This window comes from Podarcis cretensis (genome assembly GCF_951804945.1).
Source record: "Podarcis cretensis genome assembly, chromosome: 1".
Classification (NCBI taxonomy): Eukaryota; Metazoa; Chordata; class Lepidosauria; order Squamata; family Lacertidae; genus Podarcis; species Podarcis cretensis.
In genome coordinates this window covers 104,195,070-104,215,231 of record NC_137170.1, presented here as the reverse complement: position 1 = coordinate 104,215,231, position 20,162 = coordinate 104,195,070, and the positions used below count along the sequence as shown (strand labels likewise).

The 20,162-nt window shown below is 38.9% G+C and overlaps 2 long non-coding RNA genes across 3 annotated transcripts in view; one reads left to right on the top strand and one right to left on the bottom strand.

Moving 5' to 3' along the window:
* Positions 1–20,162, bottom strand: part of LOC307226641 — a 441,096-nt gene that overhangs the window by 261,563 nt on the left and 159,371 nt on the right. The window lies entirely within an intron of this gene.
* LOC307226444 lies at positions 4,049–13,482 on the top strand. 2 transcript variants are annotated; one of them, XR_013843426.1, is made up of 4 exons: positions 4,049–4,281; positions 5,602–5,865; positions 12,106–12,330; positions 13,177–13,482. It is a non-coding gene; the product is annotated as an uncharacterized lncRNA (long non-coding RNA). The 2 variants fall into 2 exon arrangements; XR_013843427.1 differs by lacking the exons at positions 12,106–12,330; positions 13,177–13,482 and adding an exon at positions 7,333–7,422.

Genomic DNA, 20,162 nt, shown 5'->3' with positions numbered 1-20,162 from the left:
ACACTCTTACCTAAACCATTATATCAAGGTATTGGAAAACTTCCCTTAGAAAGGATTTGCAAATAGATTTTGCTCTCCTGTTCTGGTGTAAGAAATAATTGGCTGATTGGTCAAAGCACTTTGGATTATTTCCATAGCATATGGCATGATATTTTACGAATGACTTATTTGTTCTTTATTAAACTTGATTGCCCAGCATCCATCTGTAAGAGACACAGTTGCTGGTTGATAGAGTCACAGGCAACCTGCCACTTATGTATGGGAAGTTCCACTAAAGCAAGAACAGCAAGCAAAATAATTTGCAAAAAGTAGTGCTGTACCAAAAGCTGCCTTCCAGTTTCTTGAAAGTTTTCTTCCCCCATCACAGAACCTTATACATTTCTCTACTTCAATCTCTGGGGACTTCAATAATTCTTTTAGAATTATAGTCAATGTGTAGTTTTGAACTTGCCCAGTTGGGAGTTGGTCGAGGATGGTGTGTTTTGCCTTCCAGAAAGCATTTCTCCTCCAGCATTTTGCAGCCTCCCCAGCTCCTTGATCTGAAAAAGCCCCATGGGAAGAGTTGCCTCACAATGTGTTTCTCTGCAGCAGTGTAGAATACTGACTGAGGGATGTGATATGTAAGTAGCAGTCAAGACAACATTCCTTGTTTTCCTATAGTGGATGTGCGGGGGAATGTTTGGTCCAGCCAGTCGAAAACTTCCTGTTTCCTCCTGGCTGGGACATACTTCCTATGCATGTGTCTAGAGGTGCGCGTGACCTTACATGTCCAGGTAACAAAAGGAACAAGGCACACAGCACACTCTCTCTCTCTCTCTTTGACTTGCTTCTGTGTCTGACCAGCTTCTAGCTAGGACTGCTCTGCTAGCTTTCAGCAAGAGCTGGGATCATTCCTCCATATGGGTAGATCCACATGTACATATTTGTAACTAAGTCTGCCTTCCGGGATCACACTGTGCTCTGCCTGATGTAAGGAAACTTCTTTTATTGCTTATGAATAAGATTGTAGCGTCTTTATTTTTTTTTAAGAGGGATATAAGGGAACTTTCCAGGAACCTGATAGTGAGAGGCTTACACAAGCCTGCAACCAGCTACCCGCTGTGCTTTTAAAAGGGGAATGTGTAACTCTGCTATGTAAAGGAACTTGCTAGTGCAAGTTAGGAAGGATATTAATAAACAATATATCCTCTCCTGCCTCCCTGAACATTCCCACATTGACCACATATGAGGAGATTTGCAGAATGAACCAAGCACCCGTTGCCCAGCTGAGAAGTAAAAGTAAGCCCAGCAGGAATCCTTCATGCAAACCCAATGAGAATTTTGCTCAAATTTTCTCTTCCTTTTGATAAATTCGGAATGCAGCTTTATTTCTTGTTAACTGATAATGATGCAAAAAAGGAGAAATTTTCAGCACAGCAGTTGTAAAAAGTGGTAATTAATAATAATGTTTCTATATTCTTTGCATGGTAATACATATATGCATGATTAGAATATCTGGCTAATAATCCTTAAAAAATTGTCCTTTACAAAATAATAACAACCTGTTCCATTTGTATGTGGTAGGTTCCGGACAGTTTTGTCATGCCTACAAAATAATTATTCTTCATCTTCACTCGTCTAGGAAAGAGGAATCGCAAACTGATTATTCTGCAAATGGACAGTCAAAACTGCATTCTCTCTCTTTCTTTCTCTCTCTCTCTCTCTCTCTCTCTCTCTCTCTCTCTCTCCTCCCTTCCAAATGAAGAACCTCCCATAGCAATAGACAAGCTTATTGTTCTGGGTGGGGGTGGGGGGAACCCTATGCAGAGGGCACCCTTTGCATGCAATGCTTTCCATATGTAATAGGCAAGTTTCTACAATTGAGCACCACACCAGAGTAGTAGTTAGGGCTTTATTACTTACTTCTAATTTGTATTGATGGCCTAAAAAAAGTAGCATGCTTTGCAGTTCTATGAAAGAAAAGATTATAAATGGAGATTAATTATAATTTTGCTAGCTCAGTACTTGTAAAACTAAAGCAATTTATATTCTTTCTCTTAATGATCTCCATTCCTGATTGCAGTAATGTAATCTAATTGTGATTATGATAGTATCTGAATCATGTGGGCCTCGATGTGATTGGAACTACTCTTTGCATTAAAAAGTAATTTTGGAGTAATGATGAAAAGTTACTGTGGAAAATTGGCAAGTAATATATTTTACTCTGTATCTTAAGTTTCTGCTTTCATTTTTGATTATATCTTATAGCAAGGATAAGCATGATATTATATCAAGGATTTATTACATCAAAGACTTGCCAATGATAATTATGAGTATCAAGGATAAGCCTGATATTATTGGAATAACATAGATATGGTAAGGCAAGAAATTGACAAAGCTTTTAAAATACTTGGCTGGGCCTTAACAAAAGGGAATATTAGAAGAAGTGGGTCAGTTTCCCTAATGAGTAAGTGTACACAGGAGGGAACCTACAACATTATGGTAGAATAGGGTTCTGGTAGAAGTCTCTGAAAGATGGTGGTGCTGATTACCCCTAATCTCATGCCCAGATATTAACTTAGAGGTGTCCTTACCCCAAAGCAGTCAAAATTGATTTAGGCATCAGCTGCACCAATTGAATGAGAAAGAAGGCAACAATATTTGCACAAGCATTCCCATTTGCTGTAGGGAGCGTACCATTTCTCCTGGATAGTGTAGAAATGCAATCTCAGTGTCTAAGCATAGGTTTTTGAGAAAAACAAGTGATGTTCATCAAACTCGCTTCCATCTAACAGGTTTCAAGGGGATGGAGGACCCTGGTGGACATTTTCTTTCACAAAAATCCCATCATGGTGTCCCTGAGGCTGGGATGGGTGAGAAATGTTGATTCAATTCACATTTAAAGGTGAATCCAGATTTCCCCCCCCACTTTTTGAAGCAGTATGCAAACTAAACCACAGCTATCATTTGAAATTAACACTCCTGTGAAACAGTGCAGTTTTCCAACCAAGTAATGTGAAAAAATGCCTATTCTAGGGCAAAAAGTGCATTACATGCAAAACATACAAAAATGCATTACATTGGAGGAAATCACATTTAAAAAATGTGTATATTGGGAGAAATTTGCTTGAAAATGCTGATGATTATCCTCTTTTTAAAAAAGCACACACAATTTGATTTGGATCTCCTTCTAAGTATTACATGAGGTTGCTTGGATGCCTTTTTGTGTTTCTTCCGTTTGCAGCAGAGAGAGTAGCACAAGAATAACCCCTCACATAAGTATGGTCATTCCCACATAAACTTAGTGCGTGATCAAGGAAAGGGTTGATGCAGTCTGATATGCTAGATATTATTCCTCTGCTGGCAGTGGTGGGGAATTTAAGCATGCAATTCCCTATCTGCCGTCTGAAGTAGGACAGAGACTGCACCTTTTCCATTAGAGACCATTGCTGAGAATAACATCTTATTAAAACCTTCTAACTGCACCAATCAGCTGTCAGAAAAGGTGGGTGCAGCGAGGAGAGATTGGCCAGACTCAGATGCTATGCTTCCTTTTCTCCCTCCCCACCTCAGACAACAAGAAGCTTCATTCAGAAGCTATCCAAAGTGTCAGCCTCCCTACCAGAGGGCAGAAGAAGAGAAAGTCTTAATACGGTTCTCTGCATTAAGCCACTGTCTTTATGCTGCTAAACACCAAACCTGGCTACCCTTCTTGAATTTGTTATAATTAATGGGTATTCATAAAGTTAAAAGAGCCAGAAGCCAGGATTGCTACAAAGTTGGATTGTTGCCTCGTTATCATGAGTACTGTGTTTCACATTGTCCAGGTGATCCTGATGGCAACATTGATTTGACTGCAACATTTCTGCCCCACCTTGGTGGAAATTTGCACGATAAAAAGGTTGGCGAGAGCAGCTGCAGCAGCAGCGTGGAATGATGCTTTATACATACTTTCGTCTTCTTTAAAAGACAGCCTAAAATGCCTCTAAAAGAAGGCGGTTGGCAGTAAAAATTCTATTGTCAAAGGCCAGTTTCTTAGCAACAACACCCTCTCAATGTGTCACAAGTCTGGGGCCCTTTGGCCTCTCAAAGGAAGTTCCTTAGGTGTCTTTTACACACTGAGTGCTTTGTGATAGGTTAAGGCCTGCTGGCTGTCAACTTGGTCCCTTAAGGGAACTTGACAGATCTTTAAAAAAAAAAAAAATCAATTTTAAGCTCACATGCCCCAGTGGGTGCCAAAGCCACTTCAGAGAGCCTGAAAGATGGCTGAGTCGACAGGATTTGACTTCCAGAGGTAGAAAGGTGACAAACTCTATCATGAGAAAGGGGCAGCTGAGGGCCTCAGAGGCCTAACCTGCTCCCAGGATCTGGGGCCTGGTGTTGTATTGAACCTATTTATCTCTTTCATGGGCCCAAGGTACCACGGGGAAAGAAAAGTTGTTCAAAAAAAAAAAAAAATGCTGGCAGAATTCAGGGGTGTAAATGATGAATTACTTTTCATCAGCTGAAAGGAAACATACTCTGGAACAATACTGAAAGGGAGCAGGAGCATCTGACCTCCTGCTTCAGAGCAGCCAATATCTTCATTCAAGAAGACAACCATGAAATTACACAGAAAATGGGATTGTCATGAACAGCCCCTTGAAATCTCAGTATACAGTCATTACGGCATGGGAAAAAGCCTTCATCCACACATCATAACTTGTAACAGACGGGGTGGCAGGAGGGGGGGTGAGGGCTGAGAAATAGCAACAAAAACAGGACTTGGAGTTACCAGTGAGAATGTGGAATATATTTGTTGATCTAGCTTTACCTTGTTAGTCCCCCAGATCATTATATATAGACATAACTATGGACTAACTTTACAGTGATTTGTGGCTATTTTTATAGGCTGCATATTGGACCTGCTTTGCAAATTAAGGAATGGGGAAATAAATGAAGAAAAACTGAATATTGCATTTAGAGTAATGAATCCTCGTTTTATGACTCAGAACAAAAGTGTTTGGGGTGGTTTTTTTTTAATGCCAATCCTTTTTGGATTTTTAAACAGTAAGTTGTTAGTACAAGGTGTAAATTGCAGAGTTCTCTGCAAAACATTCATCCAATTAGAGGCAATTTCAAGTTTTATATTCTGATTTTATTTTTGTTGAAATATTCAGACATTGCATTTCCAAACACTCTTAATGCAGTGAGCTTTACTTAGGAATCAGCATGCTAAGGATTGCATTGTAAGACAGGAACCAAACTCAGTTGTGTGATATTGTCTGAGAATGACACAGCCTGTGGTCAGATTTGCATGTTCACCTTAGAGGCACGTTTTATCTCTGCATGATCGACCAAATGAATAATCCACTCTACTGCAAAGTGCCAGGGGTGTCAGTTTGCTCTGGTGATACTTCAGGGGGGAGGGAGTATTTCTATTTTACGTAAATTATTCTCCTTTTCATCCTTGCTCATCTCTGCTTTTTGTTACTTTTCTTCCATATTCAGTTTTCCCCTAGAACCTGTAGCTGGTGACAATCACTGTAAATTCATTTCTCCTAATTGCAAAACACCTGTACGGAAAACAGATTATTGCTAGTGTTTTGCAGAGATTAACTCAAGCAGTATACTTTTTTTCAGACTATACCAGCAAACTACAAACATACTGTAATTTCAAGAAAAGGCCTTACCAGTCGTTCCCTTGGGTTTAGCGGCAAAGTCTTTTCCAGACTGCATTTTTGAGCAAAATACACCCTCTGTTGGAAAATAAGAGGCTGAGAGCATACGTCTAATCAAGCAATTTGGAGAAGGAATCCTGAATGCTGCAATACACTGATTTCAAACTACTACTATTCTTCTTAGCAGGATCTGGGCCTCTATGGTCCAGCTCACGTCGGATAAAAGGTGATAAGAAATAAAGCAAGATTCTTATTTATATCACATATAATATTGAATTATATATTCTGACTTGTAAAAAATATAGTGATTTAACCTAAAAAAAGGATTTAACATAAACAAACATGCTAAATGCTACACTTACCTTTTAAAATTGACTTCACCCTCATCTATCAAATACATTGCATTAAAGCCTGCTTTTTCTGTGTGAAATAAAAGTTAAAAAAAGTAGAAAGTACAAGACTTTGGTGAACAACCTTTATGAATATAGTACAATAACTGGGGTCATGCACTGTTTTGCAATGTCTGTTATTCCTCAATATTTTTGCTCAGTATTTAACCAGCCTCACTTTTTGAAAATTCTGAGCACTTAATTTATAATCCAGCACACCTAATCCTGTATTGGATTGTTGTCCAAATAGGAAAGCTTGCTTTGGGTCCTTTGATGCACTCAGAAAGCCAAAGAGAAAGCCATTAATTTCATAAACACCTTCACATGTCTTTTATCATAAAAGAATTTGTAGTGAAAAAGGTAAATGGACTGCATGGCCAAGGGTAGATTATACCCCTAGGGGTTTATACCCCTAGGTAAAATTGAAAACCTATATGTTGTAATTGTTATTGCAACTAATTAACATGAAGGAAATGGGTAGCATATAATATACATAAATTGCCGGTTCTCAATTTCCTCTCACGTTTCCCCAGCATTTTCACTGTTATATACCAGTATGACTGGCAGAGTCATCTTAAATCCTTCCTCCTGCTGCTGCTGCCATCGCTACCACATCATCAGCAGAAAGTCAGGGGCAGGCAGTTGGTTCCTTATGTCATCTGGGATCTAGTAGATCCTTGGCCAGCTTAGCCTCACTTGTTCCCCATCTTCAGAATGCCCTGATTCTGGTCTGCCTATTGAGTGGGCAGAAGTCATGGTGGTGGTATTTCCATTAGCAGAGCCCAATGGACAGAAGTGGGAAGTCTGGGTGGTTACAAATCAGTGGGTGGGCCAGTGGGTGATTGCAAACCTGATCCAAGTGCTCTTGGAAGAAAGATTTTCTAGAACTATTTTAATCAGGGTTTAGGCCTGGGTTTGGCACAGAAACTGCTTTGGTTGCCCTGTATGATGACCTATGTTGGAAGGGAGACAGGGGAAATGTGTCCTTGTTAATTTTCCTCAGCCTCTCAGTGGCTTTTGAGACCATCAGTGATAGTATCCTTCTGGAGTGCCTGTTCCAAGTTAGGCGTGGGTGGCACTGCTTTTTGGTGGTTCTTGTCCTACGTGGGCGGCCATTTGCAGAGGGTGATGCTTGGGGAGTGCTCTTCAGCTCCATGGAAGCTTCAGGGTGGTTCAATTTTTCCACCATCCCTCCAATGCTGTTTAACATCTACATGGAACCACTGAGTGGGGTTATCCAGAAGTTTGGAATATTTGTCAGCAATATGCTGATGACACACAGCTCTCCTTCTTTACATCTGCAGGTGTGGCAGTGGATGTGCTGAATTGATATCTTGCCTTGGTAATGGACTGGATGAAAGCCAACAAACTAGTTCCCTAAACCAGATAGATGAGAGGTGGTCTACTCTTGATGGGGTTACACTCTCTCTGAGGAAGTGGGTTCACAGCTAGGGGGTACTTAAGGTCACGTAAGGTCCTGAGGTCCTATACAAAGCCTGAGTCCTCTGGACGTTAATAGGTTAATCTCTCAGTTACTCTGCTGAGGGTATTTCTTTTTATTTAATCAAAATAAAGAAATAAAGTGGAAACAATACAATTTCATGAACAATGTGCACAAAACAAAAACAAAAAAGGATACCAATTTTGACATTCGCAAGCCCTGGGAAGAAGAATTATTTATTTTGGATGGTAGTAACATGTCCTCTTTTTCAAAATGTTTCCCTAGTTATAGATTTCAGAATGCCATCCTCAATGTTATGATATTCTCACCTGAAGCCCTCAAATTACCAAGAATTCAAAATAGTAGTATCTTTCACAGGAGGCATTTGAATATTGTCAGCATCATTTAGATATAATAAATGTTTGCCCTGTAGTTGAAAATGTATTTTCTTTTTTGGTCCTCTTGTATACCTCAATTTTTGAATTAATTTTTCCGCAATAGCTATAGACAAGATTTGACTATGCAATATATAATCAGTCCTTTATCCAAACTGACACCATTTGGGCCATCCCATCTCCCCAGTAATGCAAACAAGGGGATTGACATCAATTCTTGCTTTGCTGTTAAATTAATTTTTAGTAGCAATATGTCCCCAAAAGCTGCCGCTGAATGACACTCCCAGAATAAGTACCTATATGATTTTTAAAGTGCCAAGTGCCAGCATTTGTAGTAGAGATTGGTGTTTATATAGGATAAGATAAGTGGTGTATAGTGCCACCTAAATGTGATTTAAGAATAGATTATTGAACCATTGCTGAAATTGATTTCACAGGCCTCATGTTCCATATTCTTTCCCATTTTCTGGGACCCAGGTTGTAACCCAAATCCTTTTCCTGCCATTTTTGTAATCCTGTTAGATCACCTGTGTCTAATTTTGTTAATATTTTAGAAATTTGGGTGATCTGTCCTTTGGCATTAAATTATGTGCAGGATCAGGTGTTCAAACAGTGTTAATTCTCTTTTCACTTGCTGTTTAATAATATATTTTACTATAAAGGAACTAATTTGCCTAAATTCAAACCCACAGTGCTCTTGTTCTTTTAAAAATTCTCTGATTTCTTCTTCTGTTTTAGGCTGGCCATTATTGTAGAAATCCCTAATCCTATATAATCCCTTTACTGACCATTGAAAAAAAATATCCTGGTTTCTATTCTTAGTAAAGAAAAGTGGATGATTAAAAAAAGGGAGCAAGTAGAAACTGGATCAGTAACTTCCATCTAGATTTGAAAATTGTAATTGTAGTTTTTAAGAAAGGACTTTGTGCCCATTCTAGGTCCTTAAGATTTTTATTAAGGAAAAAAGCTGTCACTACTGGGATTCCATCTTAACTATCATTTTAACATTTTCTTTCTTTACTAATGGCTGGATTTGCCTTAATTGATTTGCCTTGTAATATAAATGAAGGTTGGAGATGCTCCAACATTCCACCTTCACCTTCTGGCTTATATAAATAAATTATTTTGATTAATGATCTCTTCCCCCCTGCCCAAATATGTAGCCTTCTATTAACTTTAGAGAAGTTAATATTTTCCCCCTTTACATTTCGCATCAAATACACCTACATAAGACACAGTAAGGTATATTAACCTTAGAATCTACCCAGATCAGACAGTTAAAATAGGAGCACAGTTTATTTGTTTGTTTTATTTTATTTACACCCTACCTTTTCCTCCAAGGAGCTCAAGGTGGTTTACATGATTCCCAGTTTTATACTCATAACACCCCTGTGTGGTAGGTTAGCCTGAGAGACAGTGATTGATCCAAGGTCACCCAGTGAGCTTCATGGGTGAGTAGAAATTCGAACCCTGGTCTCCCAGGTCCTAGTCTGACACTCCAGCCATTACATCAGAACAAGTAGTCCTTTTATAAAGAGTTCCTAAAGTTCTATTTTCCCGAATTAACAGAACTGACTATCCTAAATTTCATAATGTATTTATTCATTTAAATTTCTATACCACCCTTCATCCGAGGATCACTGGATGGTTTGCAGCTACCGCAACTTTCTTATATATATTTTTATTATCCCTCTTAACTAATTCCCCTCAGTCTCGGTCCGGTATATCTGAAGGAGCGTCTCCACCCCCATCGTTCTGCCCGGACACTGAGGTCCAGTGCCAAGGGCCTTCTGGCGGTTCCCTCACTGCGAGAAGCCAAGTTACAGGGTACCAGGCAGAGGGCCTTCTTGGTAGTGGCGCCCTCCCTATGGAATGCCCTCCCACCAGATGTCAAAGAGAAGAACAACTACCAGACTTTTAGAAGACATCTGAAGGCAGCCCTGTTTAGGGAAGCTTTTAATGTTTCATGTATTACAGTATTTAAAATTTTTTTTGGGAAGCCACCCAGAGTGGCTGGGGAAGCCCAGCCAGATGGGCGGGGTATAAATAACAAATTATTATTATTATTATTATTGTTATTATTATTATTATTATTATTATTATTATTATTATTATTTCTCTCTTGTCTCTCACAGCCACTCCACTTTCCAACTGTTGCTTCCTAATTCACACTTTCTTATCTGCTCCTCCCATTGGTCACATTCACACTATACATTTAAAGCGCTATGACACCATATTAAACAGGCATGGAATTCTGGGAGCTGTAGTTTGTAAAGGATGCTGAGAGTTGTTAGGTGACGCCCTATTCCCTTCAAAGAGCTATAATTTTCAGTGTGGTTTAACAATCAGTCCTTCTTCCTGGGCAACTCTGTGATCTACATGTGCTTCTTCCTTTGCTGCAGTTCTGCATATTTAACCCAAATATGAGGCAACTACTGTAGCACTCCTATAGCACTGTTGTTTTCTGGGTTATTGCACCTGTCTTGAGTGGTCCTGTGTACAAAAGGCCAATCAGGGATGGGGGAATGACTTTTTTCAGTTTGAATTTCACATTTACAGGATCAATAAGCAAACGGAAACACAGCTGTCCTTCAAATTGTGCACTTCTCTGATTTTTTGTGATGCAGTTCTCCACTCAAAAAGTGTGTACAGAAAACATATAGAAAGATTGTGTACCTAGAAATGCACATATTAAGATAAAATAGTGTTAAAATGCATTATTTCAGGGGGAAATGCTTGGAGAAATATGTATATTAGGATAAGTGCACAAAATACTTTTGGTTTTTTTCTTGCTGACCTTTTTTAAGGATTACAAACTGATCAAAAGATAGGGCAAACTGGATATTAGAAAAAAATTATAAAATGAGATAACTTGATACTTACAGATTTGTCATTCTTGTCAGCAATGAAAGCTGGTCCACTACTGTGGCATAGCTCTCCCAAAGAGAATGTCAAGCAAAGCCCCCACATTTTCAAAGCTCCCAAATTTCTAAAGCCACATATTCTTTTCCATTCCACACACCTTTTACACTTCCATTTGTACTCAAAGAAACTCTGCAAACATTCCTGTCACTCCGCTGTTATCTGGCCAGTCAGGTCTCTGCAGCACTCAGCCAATCCTAATCCAAAAGTTTAGCTACGACAAAGAGGTCCTTCCCATGTGTTTCTGGGCAGAAAAGCCATGTTACTGACATTTAATTTTAGAGGGACTTCCTGTTCCCCAGCTGCTGCTGTTATTTTGAGGGATGACCACGAGTCTCAGTATTGACTTAGTAGGGCTGCCCTGAAGGAAAGTTGAACATGCTCAGAGCTGTTTTCTTGAAAGCTATACCTCAAATCACATTTTTTTCTAACTAGTCAGAAGGAGGGTGTGATTGCTATGAACCCATGTTAGAAATTGTGTCAGCAGTCAGGGACCCCTACTGGACCAACAAAAGACACTCAATGTCTCATTCCTGGTTAGTCCATGCCAGTTAAGACCTCATGCGCGATATTAAGGTTTTGTTTTGTTTGCCCCAATATGCATCACTTTACACCTGTCTACACTGAATGAATTGCATTTGCCACTTTACCATTCACTCAGTTTGGAGAGGTTCCTTTGAAGCACTTCACAATCTCTTTTTGTTTTGATAACCAGGATCAAGTCAATATCATCAGCAAACATGGCTACCTCACTGCTCACTCCTCACTCTAGACCAGGGATACCTGAGTTTCCAGCTGTTTTGGAGTATAGTTCCCATAATCCCTGACCACTGGGACCACTGCTAGCTAGGGATGTTGCGTCTAGCAACAGCTGGAGACCTAAGTTTGTGAAGTCCTGATCTAGACCATTTATGAATAAGTTAAAAACCATGGTCCCAATACTGATCCTTGGGGAACTCCATATTATATTTCCCTCCATCTGGAGAACTGTCTACTTCTTCCTACTCTTTGCTTCCTATAACTTCACCAATTTCTTGACACACAAGAGGATCTCTCCTCTTATTCCTTAACTGTTAAACTTACTCAGTAATGCTAACCTGCATTACTTTCTCAAAACCTTCTTCATCCTTCCTTTATTGTGAAACATATTATATAAAGGCTTTTGCTGCAGTCAGAAGCGGAAGCAATTTTAACTCATCTTCCCTCCAGGTTTGACTATTCCTGAATCTTTTCCAGGCTTGTGTCCTATTGCCAATGCCTAAGTGCTGGTGGGTGTTTTACTTGCACTGAGATTCCCATTTTGACTTCATTTCTCCCAGGTGCTGCAGAAATTTGTGCTTCCCATTTCTGGTACTGTGTGTCGACTTCTTTAGGAGGAGGCTGGTAAAGAACAAATAATTTTTCTTAACTGAAGAACAATTGTGGAAAACATGAGAACTTAAGTCTTGGATGTGGATGTGACCCAGCTCCCCTTTATGTCTAAAACCTTTTTAATTGAGTTCAGAATTGCTTCCAGGAGATCCACACAGGGAAACAATCTTGTGGTGAGCTAACTGTATGGCACATTTTCCATGTGGGAAACGGGTGAGGAAAGGGTGAAAGAAACTGGAAGGTGGGGGTGGGGAATTAGAGAGTGGTGAAAAGGCTAAAACTCTCCATCCCTTTTACCACTTCCCATTGTTTTACTTTAGTGGTCTTTAGCTAAATAAAATTTAGATTCTCAATAGGACTATATTCATCTGTTTCAATTTTCACACCAGGAACAGTGCTTTCCTAAAAGTGGCAAAATAGGTTCCCCAAACAGTAAATGGACTGGTGCCATCTCTCTCTCTCTCTCTCTCTCTCTCTACTTGACTGGGTCCATAGGAAGGTTTCCTACTACTTCCAAGAGTAATTCCATCCAATCAGAGATCACAAAGTGAATGAGGTGACATCATAGTGCTGGGTAGAGGTTGTTATGTGTCATTGTTCTTGAGGGCAACAAAGCCAATGAGATGTTTCCTGCATGGGTGATTCTAACCAACTGGATCACTGATTTCCCTCACTTGTCTCTTCATGGTAAATTTCATCCCCTCTCAATACAATATCTGGGGGGGGGGAATAACCCCTTTTCATCTCACACCTAGTCAAATCATTTTCACTGAATTCAAGAAGCCATGAACCATGGTAACCAATTGGACACTGCAACATCATCCCACATTCCCCACAAGAGTATACATCTGCTGCCTCACTTGTCAGTCTCTTCTGATCTACTAGCAAGATAGGAACAAGATTCCAATATGGGCTACATATATCACCTGCAGTCTTCTTTCACTGTCATAAATGCTTATTCATATACTGTCCTACTTCTAGACATGTTTCCATTTACTTTTTTCTGGTTTGCTTCTTAGATGGATAGCATCCACTTCCAACATGTTGAATCCCCTCTACCTTGCTATCCCATGTCTCCTGATATGTCCTTTCTGCCTGGAAGCACAACACTTCCGGATGATATAGCAATCATGTCCTGCCCTCAGGTTTACAGCTAGGCATGGTCTACCTGCACCTAAGTTTTTGTCAACATATCACATTTTAATGCAAGAAAATGCAAACACTCAACTCTAAGTTTAATAACAGGAGTCTGTGCCCCTCCCACTCTATATTATTGAAGTGTAGGTAGACATTTATTTAATATATATGTTAGTGAAAAACAGAAAGTTGGATTTGGAAAGTAAGAATCCAGGGCTGAATCTACCCCTTTTAAACCATCACTTGTTTTACATTATGGCTATGGGCAGGCATCCAGCAGAAAGTGAATAAAATATTTTGAGGATGCTCCAACAGAAAGGTATATTTTGAAGCTCCTAAAAGACTGGCCCTTTTTCAGCTAATCAAATCATTTACAGGTAGGCACAATGAAGCATGTGGCATGAAGGGAAGCATGAAACTGAGACCTAATCTATAAAGGACAACATGCTAGTGTATTAACTGGGGTCAGAAATGTCCATATTTGCTTATTTGTTTATTATAGGCCAACCTTTATTTTATTCTGGCATGATAGTCCTATTGAACTTTTTTGTTTCTTTGTCTACTTTTGCACTAGTATTAGATGTTAGTTGTAACATAAAAGTAAAAGTAAAGGACCCCTGACAATTAAGGACCCCTGACTCTGGGGTTGCTGTGCTCATCTCACTTTAAAGGCCGAGGGAGCTGGCATTTGTCTGCTTCCGCAGACAGTTTTTCCAGGTCATGTGGCCAGCATGACTAAGCCGCTTCTGGTGAAACCAAAGCACTGCAAAGACCATTTACCTTCCTGCCGGAGCGGTACCTATTTATCTACTTGCACTTTGATGTGCTTTGGAATTGCTAGGCTGGCAGGAGCTGGGACCAAACAACAGGAGCTCACCCCGTCGTGGGGATTCGAACTACTGACCTTCCGATCGGCAAGCCCAAGGCTCAGTGGTTTACACCACAGCGTCACCCGCGTCCCTAGTTGTAACATAGTAGACCTATAAATGCAAGTGGGGAGCCAAATACAACACTCTCCAAAACAAAACCATCTAATATTAACAAATATTTCATATTGCAGCTGTGGGTTGCAACAGGTAAATCAGGAGACTGAACAAGAGTTTGATTCAATGGCACTTAGAAACTGGTTCTGAAATATGGCAGCATAGTGGAAAGGACTAGGAATCGGTGAACCCCTTTTGGGAATGAAACACTTGTGAAGGGGAGGGTGTCTTCTGTTTTGACTAGTTCTTCCTTTTCAGCTCTAGCTACTTATACCACATAGCAATTCCATTCCAGATATTCTTCTGGGCCTAAACACCAGCAACAGCTTTCCAGGGGCATATGCGGCTGCTGAGGGAGGAAAGTTGGCAGAAAAAGCCCATTAAGCAAGTGGGACTCATTTGTGGTTTACTGGATCAAATGCAATGAAATGGGGTCTGCAAACGAATTCAGGGTTTAGTGGCAGTGTGGCAGTCCTATACCCATTTACCCCAGAGTCAGCTTCATTGAAATCAATGGGACATACTTCAGAGTAGAGAGAGAGAGAGAGAGAGAGAGAGAGAGAGAGAGAGAGAGAGTATTGACAGAGGATTAAATACATCTCCAATATATCTTGCCATATTTTGGATATTCAGTAATTTTATCATATGTGAGTAAAATTCCATTAAGAACTTTATTTTTAATCTGTGATAAAAATATATATGACTTGTTGGATTCAGGCTTTCAGACCTAAACATTTTTAGGAGATGGCATTTTCCATTGGCATCTCTTAATTGAATAAAAATATTTCCTAGAGGGCAAAGGAAATCATCTTATTCGACTTGTGTGAATCCTGTTTACTCTTCAACTCTCAACTCAGCAGGTTAAGTAATTGCAAGACAGAAAAGTTCCTATATTTCTATTTCCAGCTGGTGATACACAAAAGACAGGAAGTTATCTCATTAATAGGGCACCAGCTTTATGCAAATTATAGTTAGCAGAAAGGCTTCCCTTCATACTTTTTTCATAAATTACCTAATAAAGTCAGAATAAATGGCCATATTCAAGAGCCTTTTGTTGTATTTTTAGCACAAGACTCTTTCTGTTACTGCAAATATGACTAAATGTGCCTTGTTCAAAAGGGGTGTTTATGAAATAAGGCCACTCAAAAGCTTTTATTCCTTAACAGCCTTCAGTTACTTTTGTGCCACAAAAATTAACATAATTAGTCACAGAGAATAGATGACATAAGCAGCATGCCAGGCACAAAAGGGGAAACCAGTATCTAAGGAAGGTATTTGGAGAGATCAAAAATTTTCAAAGTACTCAATACTAGAAGGTCCTTTTTATTTGTGCACAGCCTTAAGATACTCTCTCTCCCCCCCTCTTTTTTTTTTAACTCCGTGAAATTCACATAATGAGATGCAGCAGACAGATGACATTAGCGATGAGGCATTAGAAAGAGGTCAGTTTCCTCTGAAAGATAGGCACTGTTCCTGCTCGTCATTAATTTGCAGCTTCAAAGCAGCGAGCATATGATAGTCTGGCATGTTAAGCAAGTTGCAGTTATCTTTAAATAACCATTTTTTCCAGTTATTAGAAGCTAAAGTTTTTAAACTTCTGTCTGAAAGCAAAATTAAAGCACGCAGCAGTGCAAAAAAAGACTGCAGAGAGATTAGAAAAAGAGGAAATCAAATATATTTTATAAATGAAGTTAGCTTTTCCCTGGGGGGCGGGGAGTGGGGGGAAGCTGCCGTTAACTTTAAGAGTGCTAGAAATGTAGGGCTATGTTCAGTCCTTAAAAGACTGTAAGTCTGGCTAGTGAAAAGAAAGATGGAATAGCTATTTTTAGTAGCTGTCTTCTTGTTGATTAACATATTCTGGACTAAAGGGGCAGATGTTGCTGCTCTGTATTACTTGCCAAAGACAAAGACACTGGAGTATGGGTGGCGGAGTGCAAGTCTCTGAGGTAAAGGCAAAGGAAAGGGAAACTTCACTTTCCGTTTTCTGCGACATGTGTCTTAGTTATGCATGCAGGCTTACTAACAAAGATACCTTTGCTGCTTTAAAAATGGGATAAAATGGAGAGTTTTCCCTCTGGCAGAAGATCAACAGGAAACATGCCAGGACTATGTAGAATGACTTCATACCATGGGGGTAAAGCGACGAATTGACTTGGAGATTCCCAACTGGAAAAGCTTGGATCTTTGTGAAAGGTGCAATCTGCCTCTAATTACTGCATTTTGTTTTAGATAAACACCAGGGGAGAAATTCAACCCCACACACTTCTGATCATTCTGTCAGTGAAAGCATTTAAACATGTTTACATGGAATGATTCCCCCTCTCTTCCCCCCCATGTGCTGTTCCAGGGGTTTCTCTTGATGCCCCCAGAGCCAATTTTGTGGCAGAAGAGGAGAATGGGGGGAACTCCATCATGGAAGCAGAAGTCTTCGTGCAGAACTTCTGCTGACGAGAATCATTAGTTGAATCCTGCCCTGTATCTAATTATTCAGTTCCTATTTAACGAAGAATTGAACAATAAATATGATAATCAAAAGAGCTGTCCTTTAATTATTCCTTTATTTTTATTTTTATTATTATTATTATTATTATTATTATTATTATTATTATTATTATCATCCACATTGTGTACAATTGTTCACAGAACCAGGAATCACGGTTTATAGGCACAAAAATAGCAACACTAAAACAGTAATTGTTTTTTCAGGGTTTCTGAAAAATCCAGCTAATGCTAGACACCATTATTCCTCCCCCATTTTAAAAATTTAATTTTAAACAATATGCTTTGCGACCAACATTATGTGAGCCATGCAATTTTACTTTACAAATCAAGCAGTTTGTTTATCATGAAAAATAATAGCCTAGCTTGATGGATATAAAATATGAAGACTGTGGTCTAAATATTTTGCAGATGGATAATTGGCAAATCTTCAGAAAATACCTGATCAATATTGAACATCAATATTTACAGTAGAAAAGGAAGGAAATTTGGGGAAGGAAATTTCTTTCCTCTCTCATTCCACAGCAACCTCCCACAGCATAGCACCTTCGAGAGATTTTGGCCTACAACTCCCATAATCCCTTTGGGCGTGCTGGTTGGGGCTGATGTGAGCAACATGTTGCAAAAGCAGTTTTATAGTTTAGACAGCTGAAAGTTCACTTTCACTTGCATGAATTCAAGCCAGCATCCTAAGGTTGGTGGTTAGCCATAATTACCTTCAGGGGCAATTTTTTTGCATGCATTTAACTGCCCTTTTGTGTCATTTACTATTGGTGTATGGCAATGTGTTGGATCCCCTGATCCCCTGAGCTAAATTCTGTTCCTGGGGCAAACCCAATGACAAAAGGGGAACAATGTGATTCTTGCCAGTTTCTCCTTCCCCTTGCAGTTCTTTATGTCCCTTGCCAGAAAGCAAAAAATGAAATGAAATGAAATGAAATGAAATGAAATGAAATGAATAAAATAAAATAAAGGGTTGAGAAACCTTCCAGAACTGTATGGGAGATAGTAATGGAATTTTAGGTACAACGATAAAATCAGTGCGCCTCTAATCTTCACACTTATCCATTTGTCAGTTTCCTAAATATTATAGCATTTTACAACAGAAAAAAAAATGTTTTCCTAGTTGGAGCTAGCATGATATAAATCCATTATTTCCCAAGTTGTGAAGTTGACAATTTTGTTAGAAGCATAAATAAAGGCAGGTGAAGTGGCAGTGAGTTGTACAGGTTCCATTTCAAGTAAAATTAAATAGCTTTGCATTTACTAACTGCAACATATATAACAAGAATGAGCAGAAATTATGAATGGGTTATGCTTGTTAAGGTCTGGTTCAGTTTAATTACAACATTCGCTCCAAGGAAATATATAACTGAGCCTACACACAGACATACTCTGATACAGCACATCCATATAGATGTTAAATATGTATGCGCCCAGCAGTATAAAATACATACCCAGACTTGTTCATTACGCCTAAACTTTTGCTTTAATCACAAAGCTTTATACATTATTTTAAACACATTTTTAACACATGTTAATAATATTCATGCCGTCACTTTGAAAAATCTGCGAGATGTGGTTAATGAAGAGAAACTGCAGTATAAATTGCATGTAAAATATGCAATCCACACCAGCATAAAAGACCACGCTATTTTTCATTAGATGTCTTTTAGCTTGTTGAGATTTATTCTCTATAGTTTATAAAGAGCATCATCAGGAAACACCTCTTAAAACAACTTCATGTACACAAGGCAATCTTCTCGGTTTAATGAGATCCTTTTGTGTGTTTTTTGTGTTTTTTTAAAAAATAGATTACACAAGTCTATCTCACATTATGGAAAGTAAATCCTAATGAAAAGGCACTCACCATTTTTTTATCTTCCTGCTGCTCCTTTTCTTCTTGTGGTTTGTACATAGGAAAAACACATTGAGATCACACAGAGTATTCTAGTAGTTGTCATTTCATCATCATCCTATTGTTATTCTTTTGTAAACTGCTTAGAGGTTTTGTTACAATCAAGTAGTATATACATTTTGTTAAAAATAAATAAGTAAAGATGTGGCAGGAGAATTCTGCAATGTTTAAATGGTTAGTTTATTTGTTACTTTCTCTTCAGTTCTCACAAGTGGAAGTCTCAGAGTATGTTTCCAGCGTAATGATGAGAAGCAGTAGCACTATCTGATACCATTTTGCAAAACCATCAATATGTGAAATATCAACATGTTGTTGCTGTTGAAACATACAAAAGGCAAGCTATATTGAGGTTCTCTTTCTGGTGGCGGGAGGAGGGCAAATATGTGAACTTATTCCTTGGGCTGAAGTTCTAAACTGTGGAAGCTTGCAAGTTACTTACAGCAGCAGCTTTCTATGCCAAGGCTACCATGGTTTTCATTACGAGTGGGAACTCAAGCTAATACATGCAAGAGTACTCCTTTCAAAAAAAATTATCTATGTTAGTAGCCTCACTTGACAGACGTACATGAAAGGAATTGGAAGAATTCTCCCAGCTTACGCTGGATGTATATTTTAAAATGTTGTACAGTTAAACTTAACCACTCACCAGAATGACACACATGCTAACAATTCACTTTCCCGCAAACTCAGAAACACTCACACTGCAGAGAAAGACCACAAAGCAGAACAAAGGAAAAGAGCTAAATAATGGTATTTTAAAACTTTACAACAGGCTCTTTTATAGAAAAGAGGAGGCTCTGAAATGATGGAAATAATTTCTTTATTCTTTTAAAAAACAACAACGGGTGCACAAATTTCTCTCTACCATTTGCTATATATTTTAATACCCAAAGAACAAAGTGTTCAACTCACATTTAAGCTCCATTCAGATTTTTCTACAGCCCTTCCAAAATAAAAGACAAAGGCAGTGTATGTGTTTTAAAAAATTCTCATAAAAGCAGATGACCTGAGGGATTCAAAAACGCTTAGATAATCAGATATTTGGATAAATGAAAGTTTAACTTGCATAAAGTTAAACAGGCACTGGGATGCATATATTTCTTATAATGAGATACAGAAATGGGAGGGGAAGAATCTAATATAGCTACAAGTTGCAGGTTTTATGTAACAGATTTGCCACTGGCCTTTATGCATACTATGCACAGATACATGTGATAAACAGGCTTTCATTTCCATTATAGTTTTGCTCTTCCTCCAGGCTCAATTGCCTTTATTTACAGCCCCCAGCCCAGAACCACCAAAAGAGGCTCTCCTCAGGTCCTACAAACAAGGTGATGAAATGGTGAGAAAGGACTGTAGCTTGCAGCACACAAATCCAGGTATTTAAATCTGCAGTAGAACACATGTAACCACAATGAAGCAGTAAATTAGAATGGATAGCACACAGCTAAATCAACTAAGCCTTCTG